The sequence below is a fragment of the Phyllostomus hastatus genome, unplaced genomic scaffold (genome assembly GCF_019186645.2).
Source record: "Phyllostomus hastatus isolate PE091 unplaced genomic scaffold, TTU_PhHast_1.1 phas_scaffold_46, whole genome shotgun sequence".
Taxonomy (NCBI): Eukaryota; Metazoa; Chordata; class Mammalia; order Chiroptera; family Phyllostomidae; genus Phyllostomus; species Phyllostomus hastatus.
This window is the reverse complement of record NW_025334032.1, coordinates 5051927-5072867: the sequence shown is the minus strand read 5'-3', so window position 1 is coordinate 5072867 and position 20941 is coordinate 5051927. Positions and strand designations below refer to the sequence as shown.

The window sequence follows — 20941 nt, the reverse complement described above, 5'->3', positions numbered from 1 at the left end:
AACTGTATTACAAGGCCACTGTAATCATAACAGCCTGGTACTGGAATAACAACAGGCACATAGACCAATGGAACGGAACAGAGAGCCCAGAAATAAGCCCAAGTCTCTACAGTCAATTAATATTTGACAAAGGGGGCAGCAACATGAAATGGAGTAAAAATAGTCTCTTCAACAAATGGTGTTGGGAGAACTGGACAGCTACATGCAAAAAAACGAGACTTGACCACCAACTTATACCATACACAAAAATAAATTCAAGGTGGATAAAAGATTTAAATATAAGTCATGACACCACTAAAGCCCTAGAAGAGAGAACGTAGGCAGGAAAATCTCAGATATTTCATGCAGCAACATTTTCACGGATATATCCCCTAGACAAGGAACATAAAGGAAAGAATAAACAAACGGGATCTCATTAAAATAAAAAGCTTCTGCATGGCTAAAGAAAACAGTATTAAAATAAAAAAGAGAGCCAACCATATGGGAAAACATACCTCATACAAGGGATTGATCTCCAAAATATATAAAGGATTCACATGACTCCACTCTAAGAAGACAAGCAGCCTAATTAAAAAATGTGCAAAGGACTGGAACAGACACTTCTCCAAGGACATACAGAGGATCCAGACACACATGAAAAGATGTTCAGTATTGCTAGCTATCAGAGAGGTGCAAATTAAAACCACAGTTAGTTATCACTTCACACCAGTCAGAATGGCCATCATAAACAAAGCAACAAACAACAAATATTGGAGAGTGTGTGGAGAAAAGGGAACCCTAGTGCATTTTTGGTGGGATTGCAGACTGGTGCAACCTTATGGAAAACGGTATGGAATTTTCTTAGAAAACTAAAAGTGGATCTGCCTTTTGACCCAGCAATTCCACTGCTAGGATTATATCCTAAGAACCCTGAAACACCAGTCTAAAAGAACCTATGCACCCCAATGTTCATAGCAGCACAATTACAATAGTCAAGTGCTAGAAGCAACCTAGGTGCCCATCAGTAAATGAATGGATCAAAAAACTATGGTACATTTACACAATGCAATTCTATGCAGCAGAAAGAAGGAGCTCCTAGTCTTTGTGACAGCATGGATGCAACTGTTGTTGTTAAGAGAGGCTAGACCCATCAAGACTTTACTGGATGCTAGTGTAGATGTACCATGGAGAATATGAGAAATATAAACAATTCACTTAAAAATAAACTCTAATGCCACGATAGCTTTCCTTTTGTCCCCAAGGCTCAAAGTCTGTTCCCTTTGCAAATGAGATCCCAAAGAAAGAGTACTCCTGGCCTGTCTCTCTACATGGTCCCAGCTGATTTCTCACTACTAGGTTTCCCCTGGACACCTTGACTGCTCTATAATTAAACCTAAAAGAAAAGACCTCTTTTTGTCATTTAGGGCCTCTCTTCTGATTTTAGTTTCTGCTCTGAAAGATTTGCCTTTCTCCTAGATATTCGACATCATGAAAGGATTCACCTTTCTTCCCTATTTCCCATTCTCAGGTGGGTCTCTAACTATAGAGATGGTTGGCTCTGACTGTAGCATTTGCCAAATTTTACAATGTGACTACATGATATAAAAGGAGTACTGATATAATACACCTATACAATAAAAGAAAGGTGGCTCACCATAAGTGATCTTACACTTTATCATTTAAAGTATAATATTAATACTTGCCCTCCAGATTAATTTCAGTTGGGTTGAGATGTCCACTAACTTGTCCTAAAGACTTTAAATTCATGGAGTCACACAATGTGGGGAGACACTTACATATTCCAACTTAGAGCTTCAACTATGGAATTGAATTAAAGTGTCAAAGCTCCCCCAAAGGGAGCCAAATGAATTTCCTAACTTTTTTTTACTTCAGTGTGATTTTGTTAACTGAGATCAGATTCTGAAAGGTTGAGTCTGAGAAGAGAATCTGAAGAAAAGAAAAGAGAGAGGACCATAAGAAAAAAAGAAGAATCAAAAGGAGGCTCCTAGGAACAGTGTATCTTCTCCATAATTTTGTCTTCCTCCCTGCCCTAAGATACCAGGGATCGTTTTGATGTCTTCTCCATCACCAGTATTCTGACTTAAATTAAGATCATGTAACTCTGTGGGCTCTATTCTTTTGCATGCAGACTGCTGCCCACCCAACCATGTTAATAACACTATTCTATCAATTATATCTATAAACAATTTTTGTATTTCATCATCTCTAAAGTATTCAAGACTAGATGAAATTCTCACTTGTCTCTCCTGAAACAACTATTTTCACTTCCTATTAGATCTTCAAAATATATTCTGTCCAAAAGTAGATATCTTTTTATTCCCCTCCTCATTTCATATTATTTTTCTCTTCTCCTTTACAAAGAAGCTCAGAGAGTTGGTGATACTTGCTGTGTTGATTTCTCAACCTCCCAATTCTTTTTCTAACCCATTCCAAGCAGGTTTTTCACCTATGACTCAGTGCAATAGTGTTTATTAGGATAATCAATTACCTCTACCTGATATGACCAGGTCCTTGTTCTTTAGCATAACTAAACCCTTAGTTCCTTTACATAGTCAACTATTTCCATCTTCTTTTAAAAATGACATTTTTCATACATTCAAAAGTAATATAATAAACACCAGTATACCCATCAGTCAAGTTAAAAAGTAGGACATTTCCACTAGAAACTATTGTGTATCTTTCTCTGACTGCTTGTTCCTTCCTACCTCCTCAATGTAACTACTCTATTGAATTTTGTGTTTATTATTATCTTATTATCCTGCTTTGTTTTACTATATATGTGTATACCTCTAACAATGTATTATTTAGCTTTCATTTTATAAACTTTATATGAATGATAACTTACCAAACAGCTTTGTAACTTGTTTTTTTCTCTCAACATTATATTAATGAAATTGATTTATGATGTTACTTGTAATCGTAGCTTCTTATCACTACTGTGTGGCAGCATCCTTTTACATGCCTGTATTAGTTATCTATGTCTGTGCAACAAATTACTCCACAATTTAGCAGCTCAAAACAACTATTAACAATTTCTATAGGTAACAAATTTAGGAGAGGCTTAGCTGAGTTGTTCTCAGGGTCTCCCATGAGTTTGCAGTCATGATATTAACTAAGTATGCAGTCATCTGAAGGCTTGACTGGGCAGATAGTTCATTTTCAAGGTGTTTCACTCATAAGACCAAGAGTTAGTGCTGGTTTGGAAGGAGGCCTCAGTTATTTGCCATGTAGATATCTGCATAGTATACTTAAAACATGGTAGCTGGCTTCTTCTGGAGAGAGTGATCCAAGAGTGTAAGGCAGAAGTCACAGAGACTTTTATGACCTAGCCTTGGAAGTCACCTACCATTATTTCTGAACTGTCCTACTGGTTATACAGTTCACCTCTATTCAGTGTGGGAATGGACTACATGAGGCACATGAACACTAGAACTTGATTATCAAGTGGCCATCAGAGAGGGACCCTGACTCACAGTGTGCCCCAACACCATAGATGAAATAAGACTGGCAAGACATGATCTGCTTGGAGAGAAAAGGCTGGCTAATCTCTCAGAGGAGAGGAGCCTTGAGCACCTCTTTCTCTGGGCTTTTATTGAATTTAGCTTGTATAGGGATATGTAGCACATACATAAAGCTCATCTATCAATGTTAAACAGTAATGATCAAGGAAGAGAGATACGGTTAACAGATAACATTTAAAATATCTCGAGGGCATTTTTTGAGTCAGGGTCTGGTAGACAGAGTGACACCAATTGGCCATAAAACCTGGGGAAACAAACTCATTTTGTGCTTGAACCCTGAACATTTAGTACATATTAACTTGGGGGCATTCAAAGCAAAGCAGGTTTTACAGGATTTAATGTATTATTTCTCAGGCCTGATTGCCCCCCTGGGAATCACCTTTTCCAGGGCTGCACCTGCCACCAGCATTGTTTTAGGTTTAAATCAGAAGGGGGAAGTAAGACAATCAAGAAATTAGGAGACTGCTTACAAACAGAATGAGGTCTATAACAGGCTATAACAAAGCTAAGGGTGAAGGTTTGTCACCCCTTCTCTAAAGTCCCCTGTGTCCTTCCCTGATGGTCCCTTTGTGACTGTGCCTGTCTTAGGTTTGTTGTTTCTTCCTTGAGGAATCTTACCCATCCTTGGCTCACCAGCCTTCTGCCGGGCCAAACAGGAAGACATAAGAGAGGGGATAGGTTTTTGTCTCCTAAGCGGTTTATGTACCTAAGGCCTTTCCACTCAGCCTTAGCCATGGGAGGCTACAGTTCCTGAAACCAGGAAGTACAGTTCCCAACAACAGCCATCTTGAAGGCTGGCTACCATAATGACTATATCATAATGTATCTATTCTCATGTTAATGACAATCATTTCTTTTTCTTTTCTTTTTTGCTATTATAAACTGTACTTCTGTGATGATTCTTTTTTAAAATATATTTTATTGATTATGCTATTACAGTTGTCCCATTACCCCCCTTTATTCCCCTCGACCCTGCACACCCTCTCCCACCCACATTCCCCCCTTTTAGTTCATGTCCATGTGTCATGAGTCCTTTAGCTTCCACATTTCCCATACTATTCTTGCCCTCCCCCTGTCTATTTTCTACCTACCATCTATGCTACCTATTCTCCATATCATTTCCCCCTCTCTCCTCCTCCCACTCCCATGTTGCTAGCCCTCCATGTGATCTCCATTTCTGTGGTTCTGTTCCTGTTCTAGTTGTTTGCTTGGTTTGTTTTTGTTTTTGTTTTAGGTGTGGTTGGTAATAATTGTGAGTTTGCTGTCATTTTACTATACATATTTTTTATCTTCTTTTTCTTGGATAAGTCCTTTTAACATTTCATAAAATAATGGCTTGGTGATGATGAACTCCTTTAACTTGACCTTATCTGAGAAGCACTTTATCTGCCCTTCCATTCTAAATGAAAGCTTTGCTGGATAGAGTCATCTGGGATGTAGGTCTTGCCTTTCATGACTTGGAATACTTCTTATAGCCCCTTCTTGCCTGTAAGGTCTCTTTTGAGAAATCAGCTGACAGTCTGATGGGAACTCCTTTGTAGGTTACTGTCTCCTTATCTCTTGCTGCTTCTAGGATTCTCTCTTTCATTTTTACCTTGGCTAATGTAATTATGATGTGCCTTGGTGTGTTCCTTCTTGGGTCCAACTTCTTTGGGACTCTCTGAGCTTCCTGGACTTCCTGGAAGTCTATTTCCTTTGCCAGATTGGGGAAGTTCTCCTTTATTATTTGTTCAAATAAGTTTTCCACTTGTTGCTCTTCCTCTCCTCCTTCTGGTAGCCCTATAATTCGGATGATGGAACATTTAAAGATGTCCTGGAGGTTCCTAGGCCTCTCCTCATTTTTTTGGATTCTTATTTCTTCATTCTTTTCTGATTGCATGTTTTTTTCTTCCTTCTGGTCCACTCCATTGATGTGAGACCCAGCTTTCATTCCATCACTATTGGTTCCCTGTGCATTTTTCTTCATTTCACTTATTGTGGCCTTCATTTTTTCATCTAATTTGTGACCAAAATCAACCAATTCTGTGAGCATCCTGACCACCAGTGCTCTGAACTGTGCATCCGGTAGGTTGGCTATCTCTTGGTTGCTTAAAAGTACTGATTGTGAGGCTTGCAATTCTGTTTGAACCATCTTCTGTTTCCCTTTGGTCTGGTCCTGCCTGTTACATATGAGGGGCGGAGCCTTAGGTGTTCGCCAGGGTGGGGCACCCCAGTCGCTGGGTTGTGACGCTGTATGTGGGGGTGGGGTCCGAGAGGGAACAATGGCACTTGCTCCACTCTCCGCCGGACCTCAGTCCCTTCTGTTGCTTCCCCTGAGCAAACTGGGCCCCTCTGGTGCCAATTCCCGAGGGCTTGGGTGGGCTTGTGCACCCCGTGGGACTTTCCAACAAACTCTCCTGTGAGGCTGGGAGTCTCTCCCTGTGCCTCAGCTCCCTCAGGTGTTTTCAATCAGTGCCCCAAGGCTCTATTTCCCAGAGCTGTGATCCTGGGCTGCGCACAGTGCCTTGCTTCACAATCACTGCCTCGCTGGGTCTGCTGGTTGCCACCCCTCGGCCAGGGTCTGCCAGCTGTCACTTGCCTGCTCAGCGTCCGACCACTGCAATCTTATGTGCCCTGGATGCCTTACTCGCCTGATCCCAACACTCTGCTCTCTGTGCCGTGACCTGAGCCTGGCTGCCTGACTCTGCCCCTCCTACTGGTCTGGATGAACGTGTCTATTTTAACTTTCTGGTTGTCTGACTTCCACACAGTTCAGTTTTCTATCAATTCTTGTTGTTATTCTGTTTCTAAATTGTTGTTGTCCCTATCTTGGTTGTGTGAGGAGGCACAGTGTACCTACCTATGCCTCCATCTTGGCCAGAAGTCCTGATCATTCTTGTTCAGGCTTCCTGGTGCACAGAAGCAAGGGTATCTCTGGAAAGCAACAGCCAGGTCACAGGGTATATGCACCTTTAAATGTATTAAATAATACCAAAATTGACCCAAAATGGTTGTACCAATTCATATTCCCACCAGCAATGAATAATGTTTTACATGCTCTATCTCCTTGTCAATGATGGATATTTTCAGATTTTTAAATGTATGCCTATGTGGTGTGTGTAAAATGATATCTTTTGCAGATTTAAATTTGCATTTTCCAATTGTTAATGACATTAAACATCTTTTCATATGTTTATTGTCCATTCAGGCTTCTTGTAATGAAAAATGCCTATTTATGTCATCTGCCCATTTTTTTCTATTTGTTTATGTGTCTTTGTCTTACCAATTTGTAGTTCTTCATATTTTCTGAATTATTAAGAAGATTTTGGTGGTTATATATGGTGCAAATACCTTCTTGCAGTTTGTGCTTTTTCATTTTACTTTTTAATACTGTTCTTTAATGAATAGAAATTTATTTTTTAAATTTCATTTATTTATTTTTAGAGAGAGGGTAGGGGAGGGAGAAAGAGTGGGAGAGAAACATCAGATTGTTGCCTCTCACATATGTGCAACTAGGGATATGGCTCACAACCCATGCATATGCCCTGGTTGGTAATCAAAACTCTGACTTTTTGGTTTGCACTCCAGCACTCAATCCACTGAGCCATACCAGCCAGGACAGAAATTTAAAATGTATTAGTTTTTTTTCCTTTGTCATATGTGCTATTTATGTCCTTTCAAAGACATAGTTCCAGTAACTGAGGTCATAAAGATATTTTCATACACTCCCTTCAAAAACTTTTAAATACCATATGATCTCACCTTTAAGTGGAACCTAATCAACAAAACAAACAAGCAAGCAAAATATAACCAGAGACATTGAAATTAAGAACAATCTGACAGTAACCAGAGAGGAGGTGGGAGGCAATAATTCGGGGAAGAGGGGGAAGGGTTTTCAGGAACAACTATAAATAACATATGGACAAAACCAAGGAGGGGAGCAGGGGAGGTATGTGGGGATGGCTGGGGTACGGGGGGAGTGATAGGGGGTAAATGCAGAAACTGTATTTGAAAAACAATAAAATAATTTTTTAAAAATTTTAAAGTTATGCTATTCATTTAGGTATTTTGTCCAAGTGGCACCTGTTTTTGTCATATAGGTAAGGTGGAGATTTAATTATAATGTTTTTTTCTACATGGATAACCACATGATCAAGCTTCCTTCTTATAGCACTTCCTTTGCCTTTCTCAGACACAACACATGCTTCAGGTTTTCCTCCCATCCAACTTGTTTCTTTTTCTTGGTCAGCATTGCTTGCTCTTCTTCCTCTTTGAATCCTCTAAATGATGGAGTGATTTGGGAGTGCTTCCCTTCTCTTGCCTATCTAGTGTCTCTCAATATTCTCTCTCTAGATGATCTCATCTAAGTTTGTGGCTATGAATAACATTTGTATGCTGAACATTCCATGTTCATATCTTTACCCCCTTCCACATCCCTACATGGTTCACTCCTTCCAATTTCTCAGGGCTTCTATCAAATGTCGCTTCCTCAGAGAGGACTTCTCTGACCATATTATATAAAATAGAAGTACCTGTAACTGTCTGTACACTTACATTGTTTTAGTTTATATCAAAGCATCATCAGTCATCTCCTGACCTTCTATTAAAAATCTGTTATATATCACCTTCCTAAAACTAGAATATATGTTATAATTCATGGACTTTGAACTGTTTGCTGATACATCTGACTAAAAACAGTGTCTGTCTTACAATATTATAGATGCACAATACACACGTGTAATAAAAGAAGCAATTATAACCTTTATTTAATACAGTGTTTCACAGCTTATACAGATCTTTTATATGCAATCATGTTTTTCCTAGCATCAATTTAATCTTCAGAGGTGTGATTTTTACCTACATTTGTGAACATCAGAGCAATAACATCTGATTGCTCTGACCTTTAGAGGTCTCTTAATTTTTTTTTACATACAACCATTAATTTTACTCCCAGTAAAATTGTTAGGTATGTGACTATCATTTGAAGAGGTTTGAACTATAACTTCTCTTAGCTGACTCCAGGCCATGCAATCTGTCACTTAGTTCACACAAATGGAATGTAGTTCTTAGAAAGTGATAAGCAATTAAAATTTATGAATATGTAAAGGTATTTGTTAATCTAAAAAACAAACAAACAAACAAACCCAGGGCTACTCAAACTAGTGGTTCTCAGTAATTTCTTTTCAACCAAAATACATGACCATGGGCTACTTTGATTTTTATATGACCATAGACATTTTTGCTGGAAGAAAAATACTGTAAAACATTCTTATTCACCACAACTGTCAGCAGCTGTTAGAACCACAGCCCACATTTACACATAGGGTTATCTAGCAGACATGGTCTTTTCATCTGGGTCTCTCCAGGAGACATACTGACAACAAGATCCAGACCTCTATCCATATTAAATTATTGAGAAAATCTATGTAGCCAAGTAAATCTATGTAGCTAAGTAAAATCTATGTAGCCAGTAAATCTATGTAGCTAAGTCCATTAAAAATGCACATTTAGCAAATTTGAGCAGTTAGAGAAATTCATTAATTCACTCAGTCTACCAGGGGTTTTTGAACTTAGTACTTGAGAATTTGGTCAATTGTGTCAAATTACTTGTTTGTACTCTGACTCATTTCACAACTCAAATATAATTAATTTGTGCATATATCTCCCTGAGGACACAAAAAGGGAACTTGAGGCTGATTTAAAATAGATTTCTAATTATCTGGAGTTCAGTAGACTGGTTATGTTATTGACAGTTCTGACCCTGTATGCTGACAGTTCATAATCTCAAAGCACATGTTCAAGAAAATGTGGGAAAGATTCCAGGCACTTTGTGGGGATATGGGCGCTGAAGTTCTAAGTCCTGTTAATAGAGTTGGTGAAGACAGGAGTGATAAATTGTAAAGCAATGGACCCTGGAAAGTCAAAGTCTATTACCAGCAACAGAGCTAACTCTCCTCAAGGAAATCTCCTGCTAAGGTTGTTAGACTGATCGACACTGATTGACAATGAAACAAAGACTAAGTCAAGAAGAGGGGCTTACCTGGATTCTAAAAGAGCACAACACCACTGTTACACAAATCCAAGAGCAGAAGTGGTGTCCAGGTAGGTGTCACCCACAGAGTCTCAGCAATTTCATTAGAATCTAAGAGGTATGATGTATATTACTCAGGAGAAACTCACTGCCACAACGTACAATAGCCAAGTCTAACTGGCTTAACCAAAAAAGACTCTCAGTCCAATATGGATTGAGGGAACAGGGAGCTCTGTTCTGTGTAGTTATTAAAAAACTCAGGCATTATTCATCCAGTGGCCCTTCTAGCCTCTAGAGTCCTGGAGTCCTCAGAAGATTCTCTGCATCTAGCACACAGACAAGGAAAGTGAGGCACAGACAATCCAAGGAAGAATTAGGGGACACATCTGGAAACACCACACATCACTTATCTCCACATTTCATTGTCCAAAACTAGTTTATGATCACCCCCAGACAACAGGGACCTGGGAGGTGCAGTCCAGCTGTGTGATCAGGAAGTAGAGGAAAGTTTGATACTGGTGAGCTCTAGCAGCCTCTGTTACAAACAGTTCATAAAAGAATGAAACTCAGTTTTAAAAAAACTTTATTTTATTGTAATTTTTCCATTACCGTTTATTTCCCTTTTCCCCTTCCTCCCACAATCACCACACTGTTGTTCATATCCATGAGTCTTTTTCCTTTCCGATCGATTCCTTCACCCACTAACCCTCCACACAGAGTTGTTAGCCATCTCTCTATCTATGAGTCTGTCTCTAGTTTGCTTGTTAATTCAGTTTGTTCGTTAGATCCCACATATGAGTGAAATCATATGGTAATTATCTTTCTCTGACTGCTTATTTCAGTTAGGATAATGTTGTCCAGGTGCATTCATGCTGTCACAAAGGGTAAAATCTTTTTTATGGTTGAGTAGTATTCCATGGTATAACTGTTCCAGTTGTTTTACCCACTCATCTACTGATGGACACTTGAGCTGATGCCATATCTTCGTGATTGTAAATAACACTGCAATGAACATAGGGGTGCTTATGTTCTTTCAAATTAGTGTTTCAGGTTTCTTTGGATAAATTCCCAGAAGTAGAATCACTGGGTCATAAGAGAGTTCCATTATTAATTTTGAGGTATCTCCATACTTCTTTCCACAGTAGCTGCATTCCCATCAACAATGCAAAAGGGTTCCCCTTTCTCCACGTCCACTCCAACACTTATTGTTTGTTGGAGTATTGATGATCACTATTCTGACAGGTGTGAGGTGATATCTATTGTGGTTTTCATTTGCATTTCTCTGATGATTAGTAACCCTGAGCATCTTTTCATATGTCTCTTGGCCATCTGTATGTCCTCTTTGGAGACATGTCTGTTCAGGTCCTTTGCCCATTTTTAATTGGATTTTTTGTTTTTTTGGTGGTGAGTTGTATAAGTTCTTTATAAATTTTGGATATTAATCCCTTGTCAGATATATTGGCAAACATGTTCTCCCATTCTGCAGGTTGTCTTTTTATTTTGATGATGATTTCCTTTGTTGTGCAAAACTTTCTAGTTTGATGTAGTCTCACTTCCTTATTTTTTCTTTTGTTACCCTTGCCTGAGGAGATATATCAGAAAAAAATATTTTACAAACAATATCTGAGATTTTACTGGCTATATTTTCTAGGATTTTTATGGTTTTGATTCTAACATTTAAGTCTTTAATCTATTTTGAAGTTATTCTTGTGTATGGTATAAAAAGGTCATCTAGTTTAATTTTTCTGGACTTACAGATCCAATTTTCCCCACACCATTTATTGAATAAACTATCTTTAGCCCATTGCATGTGCATGCTTCCTGTCAAGTATTAATTGACCATAAAGACATGGGTTTATTTCTGAGCTCTCTATTCTGTTCCATTGATCTATGTGTCTGTTTGCCAGTACCATGCTATTTTGATTTCTATGGCCTTATAGCATAGTTTGACACTAGGTAGTGTGATTCCTCCAAATTTGTTCTTTTTCAAGATTGTTGTTGTTAATCTGAGATTTTTTGTGATTTCACGTACATGTTTGAAATATTTGTTCTAGTTCTGTGACGTGGATCATTGGTATCTTGATAAGAAGTGCTTTGAATCTACAGATTGTTTTTGATAGTGTGACATTTTAATGATGTTAATTCCTCCTACCCATGAACATGGTATATGCTTCCACTTATTTGTATCTTCTTCATTTCTTTCTTCATTATCATGATTTTTCAAGTATAGGTCTTTTACATCCTTGGTTAGGTTTATTTCTAGGTATTTGTCTTTTTGAAGCAATTGTGAGTGGAATTGGTATTTTAATTTCCCTTTCTGATAGTTCATTATTGGCATATAAAAATGCAACTGATTTCTGGATATTGATTTTGTATCCTGCTACTTTACTGAATTCATTTATCAGTTCTAGTAGTTTCTTGGTGGAATCTTTAGGGTTCTCTATGTACAGTATCATTTCATCTACAGATAATGATGGTTTTACTTCTTCATTTCCAATTTGGATGCCTTTATTTCTTCTTCTTATCTGATTGCTGTGGCTTGGACTTCCAGTACTGTGTTAAATAAGAGAGGAGAAAATGGACATCTCTGTCTTGTTCCCAATCTTAAGGGGAACACTTGTAGTTTTTGCCCATTGAGCATGATACTGGCAGTGGGTATGTCATATATGGTTTTTATTATGTTTAGGTATGTTCCCTCTATTCCCACTTTGCTAAGAGTTTTCATCATACATGGGTACTGGATTTTATCAAATGCTTTTTCTGCTTCTATTGATATGATAATGTAGTTTTTATCCTTCATTTAGTTTAAGTGGTATATCACATTTCTTGATTTCTGAATGTTGTGGCAACCTTGCATTCCCAGAATAAATCTTACTTCATCATGGTGTATGATTTTTTTAAAGATTTATTCATTTATTTTTAGAGAGAGGGGAAGGGAGGAAGAAAGAGAGGGAGAGAGACATCAATGTGTGGTTGCCTGTCATGTTCCCTCCACAAGGGACCTGTCCCACAACCCAGGCATGTGCCCTGACTGGGAATCAAAGCAGTGACCTTTTGGTTCACATGCTGGCACTCAATCCACTGAGCCACACCAGCCAGGGTAGTGTATGATCTTTTTGATATATTGCTGATTTCAATTTGCTAATATTTTGTTGGGGATTTTAGCATCTATGTTCATCAGGGATGTTGGCCTATAATTTTCTATTTTTGTAGTGCCTTTATCTGGTTTTGGAATTAGGATGATGCTGTCCTTGTAAAATTAGCTTGGGAATCTTCCCTCCTCTTTAATTATTTGAAAGAGTTGAGAAGGAGAGCTATTAGATATTCTTGGAATATTTGGTAACATTCACATTTGAAGCCACCTGGTCCAGGACTTTTGTTTTTTGGGATTTTCTTAAATTACTGCTTCAATTTAACTAGGTGTAATCTGTCTATCCAAATTCTCTGACTCTTCCTGAGAATTTTGTTTTGGAAAATTGCATGTTTCTAGGAATTTATCCATTTCACCTAGGTTGTCCAGTTTGTTGGCATATACTTGTTTATAATATTTCCTTACAATCCTTTGTATTTTTTAATGTCAATTATTATTTCTCTTCTTTCATTTCTGATTTTATTTATTTGGTTCCTCTCTCTTTATTTCTTGTTGAGTCAGGTTAAATGTTTGTCAATCTTGTTTATCTTTTCAAAGAGCCAGCTCTTGGATTAATAGATCTTTTGTAATTTTTTAGACTCCATTTTGTTTATTTCTGCTCTTATTTCTATTGTTTTCTTCCTTCTGCTCACTTTGGGCTTTATATGAAACTCAATTTTGAAAACAAATTTGTTAAATTTAAGAAAAGCCATCACAGAACTAACTTTCAAAGTGGGTTCCATAAGAGATCATATGTTCAATTCAAGTAGTGCTGTCTGTTTTCAAAAATGTTCTTTGGATCAACAGTGTTGGAATTTCGGTAAGAGATAGCACAGAAGCTCATTTTTTTCAGTCACCCTGGTTGAAGTTAATACTCAAAGTATTGAATTTATTCATCATTTAAATAATATCCATCATTGATACCCTCAGTTGTTTTTCCAGTTTCAATGAATACTTTTATTATTTATTTAATAGATCTTCAACTTCATTTCCCTCCCTCCCCACAGCTAGAATTTTATCTTGTTTTCATGCTGAGTAGCAAAACAATAACAATGCTAATCAGAGTAAGCTACTCCAAGAAGAGGAGTAAACTAGCAGTTTAGCAGGTAAAATAGAAATATATTTTATACTTGTATTTGTGCACTCTAGAATGCACAATAGTTTGGCTGCTAAGAAATTCAAATGGGATTCTGAAGAATGTAGTCAAATCCAAGGTACAGTAAAGATGAGCTGATATGCTGCTGTGTAGCTGTGTTAAGTGTTCTTAGCCTGCATCTCTTGTCCACTAGCTGAATCTTGACATGGGGTAAGATTTTAGCTAATACCAAGTAGAGATGTGGAAAACACTAAGTAGAGTTAGGGGATGTACACAGGAACCAAAAGGCAGCAAAAGTACTAAACGTTGTTGAGAGCATCCACCCCAGGAGGGACTTTACCTTCCAGTAGCTCCAAACTGGCACCACCCCCAGGGCTGACAAGGCTGACTTTGTCCTCTGTGTTCCACCTGGGGCAGCAAGTGGCAGTGTCTCTACCACCTATGATGGTGATGCAGCCACTGGAAGTGGCTTTCACCACCTTGTCCATGAGGGCTTGTTCTCTCAGCCAAAAGCTTCCCATTCAAATATGCCCGCAGGTCCATTCCACACAATCTGCTTGGCCTTAGGTACAGCCTCAGCTTATTTCTTGCTGCTCTCAGGATCACAGTCCAAACCCATTCAGCCAGCAGGTATGCCAGATGCCACAGTGGCTTGGCCAATCTTGGCATTCTCATCAAACTTGTCAGCAGGGACAAAGTCAACCAGCAAGGTAATCTTCACACTGTTCCTAGCTTTGGACATCAGATCTTTGATGATCTTGTCTCCCTCTCCATCAAACAGAGAAGTGCTGATCTCCAAGCTGTTGAGCACCTTAAAGAAGGTAAAAGCCATTCCACCACCAATAATCATCTCATTGACTTGGTCCATCATGTTATTGATTACCTGCATCTTGTTTGCAACTTTGGCTGCACCCAGGATGGCCAGGAAGAGTCACTCTGGGCTTTCAAAACCCTTGGCAAAGTAGTTAAGCTCCTTCATCAAAAAACTTCCAGCTTTCTGTGACAGATTGACTCCCACCATAAAGCTGTGGGCTGGTGAGCAGTGCCAAATGCATCATTGACATGGACATCTACAAGCTTGGAAAGTGAAGCTCAGAAAGCTTCTACTTTAGCTGGCTCAGCTTTAACATTGTTCCCAGAAGCATCTTTTCCCTTCCCTTCTTCTACATGAAAGCAAAGGTTCTCCAGCAGGATGACAGACCCAGCAGCTGGGTGAACACAAGCTTTCTCCACTTCAGGGCTCATGCAGTCCTTCAAGAACAGAACATCCTTGCCCAGCAAAGGTTCTCCAGCAGGATGACAGACCCAGCAGCTGGGTCATCACAAGCTTTCTCCACTTCAGGGCTCATGCAGTCCTTCAAGAACAGAACATCCTTGCCCAGCAGAGATTTGAGTTTTACAGCAACTGGCTCCAAGGAGTACTTGTCAGGCATGGGGACACCATCAGGCTGACCAAGGTGGCTCATGTGAATAACTGACTTGGCTCCATTGTCCAAGCAGAATTTGATGCTCGGTATGGCAGCCTTGATCCTCTGGTTGTTATTTGGTTGTTCTTCATAGGAACACTCAAGTCCACTCTCATGCCCTTCACATTCAGCTTGTCCAGAGTCAGCGTGTTAGAGAGTGACATCTTGGCAGTACAGCAAAGGCAAGAGGCCAAGGGATTGCACAATGATGGAGATAGCAGCAAGCATGCACTAGGAAACGTGTGCCAATAGCTCAGCTCAATAGCTTCAATTTGATATTTGATTTTAAACAAAATGCCCTGAATTGCTCAGATTTTACACAATCAGAAAGTATAAAAATAATTCTCTACAAGGTATGAATGAAAAAAGATAAATTAATCTTCCCATGTGTACTCTTATTCTTTTTTAAGATTTTATTTATTTATATTTAGACAGAAAGGAAGGGAAGAAGAAAGAGAGAGAAATATCAATGTATGGTTGCCTCTTGCATGCCCTGTACTGGGTACCTGGCCTGCAGCCCAGGCGTGTGCCCTAATTGGGAATTGAACTGGTGACCCTTTGGTTTTCAGCCCACACTCACTCTACTGAGCTACACCAGCCAGAGTCTATTCTCATTCTTTAAAAGAAGATCTGTGGAATGACATCAGCCAAATGGTTAAGTAGGAACTTTCTACTATTGGTTTTGAGAAGGAAAATACCTGCTGAGAAGGACACCTCATGGTTAATTGGACCCAAAATCATAACCAGAGTCTAACAGGCATTGCTAACAGAGTCCTCTCTCACACACTGCATTTCAGGAAAAATCCAGACTGAACTTTCAACCTCCTGTACTGTGTTCCTGCAGGCTGAGCTTTATAAAAATGTTGCTGGTATCCACTTGTAACCAATGAGCTAACACCTGTCCCACCCAGTCACAACTGCATAGCAATATTCTTATTTGCATTCATCTTTACTGACCAATCAGAGAAGCCCTGTAATGACCAATCAGAACGTGAAATTCCAATAAATCAGAATAGTGCTATTTGGACCAATCAGACTGCACAAATTGGGATTACTCATTTGGGTAAAAATGGGCAAATCAGGGATCAGGGCAGGGACTTTATAAAAAATGACCCCCTCTTTGTCTCAGCAGAGCACACTTGCAGTTTCCACCAGAGGCTGTTTCCCCAATTTGCAAAATGTTTACCTGAATAAAGTTTCTCCTCTTTCTGCACTCCAGATTGGGGACTCCTGTTGATATTAGATCGGTGGCAGTGAACTTTTGTTGACATTAGTCTATTCCCTCTGAATTTTGACTGTCTCCTGCAGGTAAAAGTATATATTTAGAAGTCCAAGAGTCCAGCAGAGAAATGCTAGCACATTACTGGAGGAAAAAAAGAGGGTGTGAGGAACTGGATGCATTGAAGCTGGTAAGAGGAACAGTTTCATTTTATCTTCATTGCCCATTCCCCAGAGCTGTGCAGCTGAGTGCCAAAAGAGACCTTTTCTGGTGGTGATTTCTCCTGAGCAAAGTGGAGGTGGAGTATCTGGCTTCCCCAGCTGTGTGGGACACTGCCAAAGAGGATTACCTCTTTCTTGCCCCATCCAGACAGAATACTGAGATTTCCTGCACTGCTCAGGAGGGCAGGGGCCAAGTGAGCAGCAGCCAGTGCTGTTGAAGGTCATCAAAAAGACATGAGTCCTACTAATTGCTCAGACTCAATCAGAAACTCTGCCCATGAGCCACTGGAGATACCTTGCCTGCAGAGCCAGACAGATATTCAGATATTGTAGTAGTGGCAAAAGAGGTCTTTTAAAGTACTACCAAAATAAAAAATAAAAAATAAAACAAAACAAAACCCTGGACTTCAAGTCCAAAAACGAAGAGTGAGTTCTTGCCTAATGCAAGCCAATGGCCATTTCTGGGAATGAAACATTTCCCTATACAAAAGGAATTTTCCTCTCTATGTCAACACAGCAGAAGCAGAATGCTTCTAGATCAGTCTTCCTAAAACCGCCTCTAGTCATGTTATTTCATGTACAAACACCTTCAAGGGTTCTCCTTGTCTCAGAATCTGAGAGATTCTCTGAATCTGAGGTCTTATGTTCCTGCCATACCAGTCTTTTCCATCTGATTTCCAAGAACTCTCCTGCCATCATCCTGTGTTTCAAACAAACCTGATAATCCAGTTCCTTCACGTACTCTTCACTCTCTGCTGCTGTGCTCTCCCTACTTCCTCCATCTAGAATGTTTCTCATCTCCCTCTGTCATGTTTGCCAGTGGAAATCTCATGCATTCTTCAAGGTCCAGGATAAATGCTTTTTCTCACTGAAATTTCCCCTGATCTAGCTGAATCCCCATAACACTTGGGTATCCTCTCTTGTGTAAAGTACTTTGTAATTCATGTGATTTATTTTCTACCTGCTCCTAGAAGAATTCATGTTTCTTTCAATAGTGTATATATCTTCCTTCAACTTTCTGTTTCTCCATACAGACTAAGAAGATGACTTTTACCCAGTAAAGCTACACTAAATATTTATTACATATTCATAGACTCAAAATGAAGCAAATTAAAGACATCAACATTGTCAAATATAAAACAACTTTTTTTAAGATTTTATTTTTTATTTATTTTTAGAGAGGGAGGGGAGGGAGATAGAGAGAGAGAGAAACATCAATGTGCGGTTGCTGGGGTCATGGCCTGAAACCCAGGCATGTGCCCTGACTAGGAATTGAACCTGCGACATTTTGGTTCACAGCCCGCGCTCAATCCACTGAGCTACGCCAGCCAGGGCTATAAAACAACTTTTATTGAGCACTTACTATGTACTAGATCCTGTATTAAGAGCTTTTCATATATTATATAATTGTCATGTATATATTTCTATATAAAGAATACTTATACTTATTTTCAATTTACTTGTCTATTTTATAATTATTTTATATTTGGCTATTTTATGTATAACCTTAACAATCACTAGTTTATAATATATAAGCTCCAAAATTAAGTATCAGAAGAAATAAAATATAAACTCTCCTAATTAGGTAGAGTGATATTTAGGAATTTTATATTTTTTCATTGAAAAAGATTGACTTGGCCTTGGCCAAGTAGCTCAGTTGGTTAGAGTGTTGCCCAGATATGCCAAGGTTGTAAATTCAATCCCTAGTCAGGACACATACAAGAATCAACCAATGAATGCATAAATAAGTGAAACAACAAATCAATGTCTATTTTTGTCCCTCTCTCTTTGCCTCTCTCTCTAAAATCAATAAATAAAAAACATTTTTAAAAGCTTTTATTTAAAGTGCATTGGTAGTTAAAATGTCAGTGCATATTAGTAAAAATGATGGGAAGGCAACAATTAATAAAGTCAAAGAATGCATTGCTCATAGACTGTGCCCAAGACAATAAAAAAGCAGTATTTTTCTCATTAGATTATAATTACCTATTATTTTTTAAAAGTAGTCTTTAAGAAGAAATTGTAGAGAATTCCTGTTCTGTGAGAAGAATTCTTTTCCTGCCCTACATGCTTCCCATTGCTAACATAGGACACAGGCCAAATTTTTGACCTTTTATCTTTAAGAGCATTCTCTTAATCACATTTTTCCTCATTCTGTCAGCAAGTTAGAAAATAGACTTATGTTTTATAATGAAAACCATGTAATACTCCTTAAAGTTGTTGATTTTTATAGTCAGTCAGACCTAAACAACCTGGTCATTGCCAAGGAGCTGGTGTAATCCACTGAATTACTCATTACAGCTAAGTTTCTGCAGTAAATACTTTTTTATTGTGGTAAAATAAATATACATAAAACTTAACATTTTCACTATTTTTAAGTATATGATTCTCAGGCATTAAGTACATTCATATTATTGTGCAATCATCATTACCATAATCTCCAGAACATTTTCTTCACTTCAAGCTCTGTTCCCATTGAACAATAACTCCCCATTTCTGTCCTCACAGGTTCTGGCAACCACCATTCAATTTTCTACCTTTATGAATTTGACTATTTTAGGTACCTCAAATAAACAGAATCAGGCACTAAACATTTTGAAATAATCTATTTTAAAAAGTTATGTGTTTTATGTCTTAAGCATCTTAAATTAACCAAATTGGCTGAGTTTATTCAAAAACTGAAGTAAATCTTTTTCCACCTCCCTCAAAATGGGATTTCAGAAAAGGGATTATTTAATCTGTATATGTATCAAAACTTTTCATCAACATGGGTTAGTGGCATTGGGAGTCTCTGAGGATGTTTCACTTCTCAGACACAGGGAAATATCCCAACAATCCTGGCATTTCTCCAATCTCTAGAAAGGAAAATCTTATGCTTTTTGATTGTTAAAGCAAAAGTCTTTGATTTTGTTTTCTCCTATTATGTATAAGATAATATCTGCTGAGAGGAGCACATATTTCTTTTTTCTTTACATCATATCAAATGTCTAAAGTTGACTGGTTAAAAATTTCAGTATTCTTTTACTAAAAAATGATTGATTGCTTTCAATTTGGTTTGAAAGTGTCATTAGAAAAGGTATACTTTTTTCTGCTTTCATGTGACAATGTACACAGGTTCCCTTTTAGTTTCTAAATACAAATTTAGGCAAATGGAACTATTTGCTTTGGCTCAAACACCTTTTTTTCTTCAGTGTTGAAAAGGAAAATGTAATATGGAATAATATTGGAGACTCCATGAGCACAGACAGCCTTGTATTCAGCCCCGCTTTGACCTCTGCAGAAGCAAGCTTCCTGCAGGTGTAAACTGGCAGCCCCTACCTCAGCTACTCCCAGTATATTCAACTTCCTACTTTCTACTCTGAAAGTGTCAACTTGACACTCAGGTATGTGCATCCTGTGAGTATGGGTAGGTGTCCTGGTTAATTTTACGTGTCAATTTGGCTGGGTCACAGTACCCAGTAAAATAACGATACTTTACTTAATCTTGGAACACATACGTTATAAATTAGCAAATTATTAAACTGATAAGAACAGATACTACACTTGATCTTAGCCAAAAGGCTGAGAAGCAATAAAATTGGCAAATTATTAATAATTATACATGAAATAGTAACTTACAAAATAGCCAAGAAAACTGGAAAAAATTATATTATTTTTATAGAAATAGCTACATGACAATTAAATGATGTAATTAATGGTCAAACATTATTCTGGATGTTTCTATGAAGGTGTTTTTTGATGAGATTAACATTTAAATCACTAGACTTTGAGTAAAACTCTTATTTCTTTTCCACTCTCCCTAATATGAGTAGGTCTCATCTAATCACTTGAAGGCCTTAAGAGTAAAAGACTGACTGTCTTCTGATCAAGAAGGCATCCTGACAGAAGATGGCCTTGGCACTTAAGCTACAACTCTTTCCTAAGTTTCAGCCTGCCAGATATTATATCAGATTTTGGACTTGCTAAACCTCCATAATCACATGAGCCAATTCCTTAAAATCAATCATCTATCTGTCTGTCTATCTATCTATCTATCTATCTATCTATCTATCTATCTATCTATCTAATTGGTTTATCTATTTATCTAACTAGCAGACATTTGGTCCTGACCAAAACATCCATGGAGACATTTGGTCATGCCAAAATATCCTTGATATTTGGTGAGCAGAATAATAGAAAAGACACATTTTGGGGAAGGAAGATCCTGAGCTGAGTTTTGGAAGACCTTTGGCCTTTACTATTTGCCTCTTCCTGAGCTTTATTCCTTCACAGTTGTGA

At 38.2% G+C, this 20941-nt stretch overlaps 1 long non-coding RNA gene and 2 pseudogenes across 2 annotated transcripts in view; 1 reads left to right on the top strand and 2 right to left on the bottom strand.

Moving 5' to 3' along the window:
* LOC123807426 overlaps window positions 1-20011 on the top strand; it is a 55251-nt gene extending 35240 nt beyond the window's left edge. For both annotated transcript variants that reach the window (XR_006783652.1, XR_006783651.1), the window contains exons 2-3: window positions 16532-16632; window positions 19855-20011. This is a non-coding gene — a long non-coding RNA (uncharacterized LOC123807426). The remainder of the gene's footprint in view (window positions 1-16531; window positions 16633-19854) is intronic.
* Window positions 14057-15387, bottom strand: LOC123807422 (annotated as a pseudogene).
* A 13-nt stretch (window positions 20012-20024) lies between the features above and the next one.
* On the bottom strand, window positions 20025-20236 carry LOC123807815 (annotated as a pseudogene).
* Between the last annotated feature and the right edge of the window lie 705 nt (window positions 20237-20941).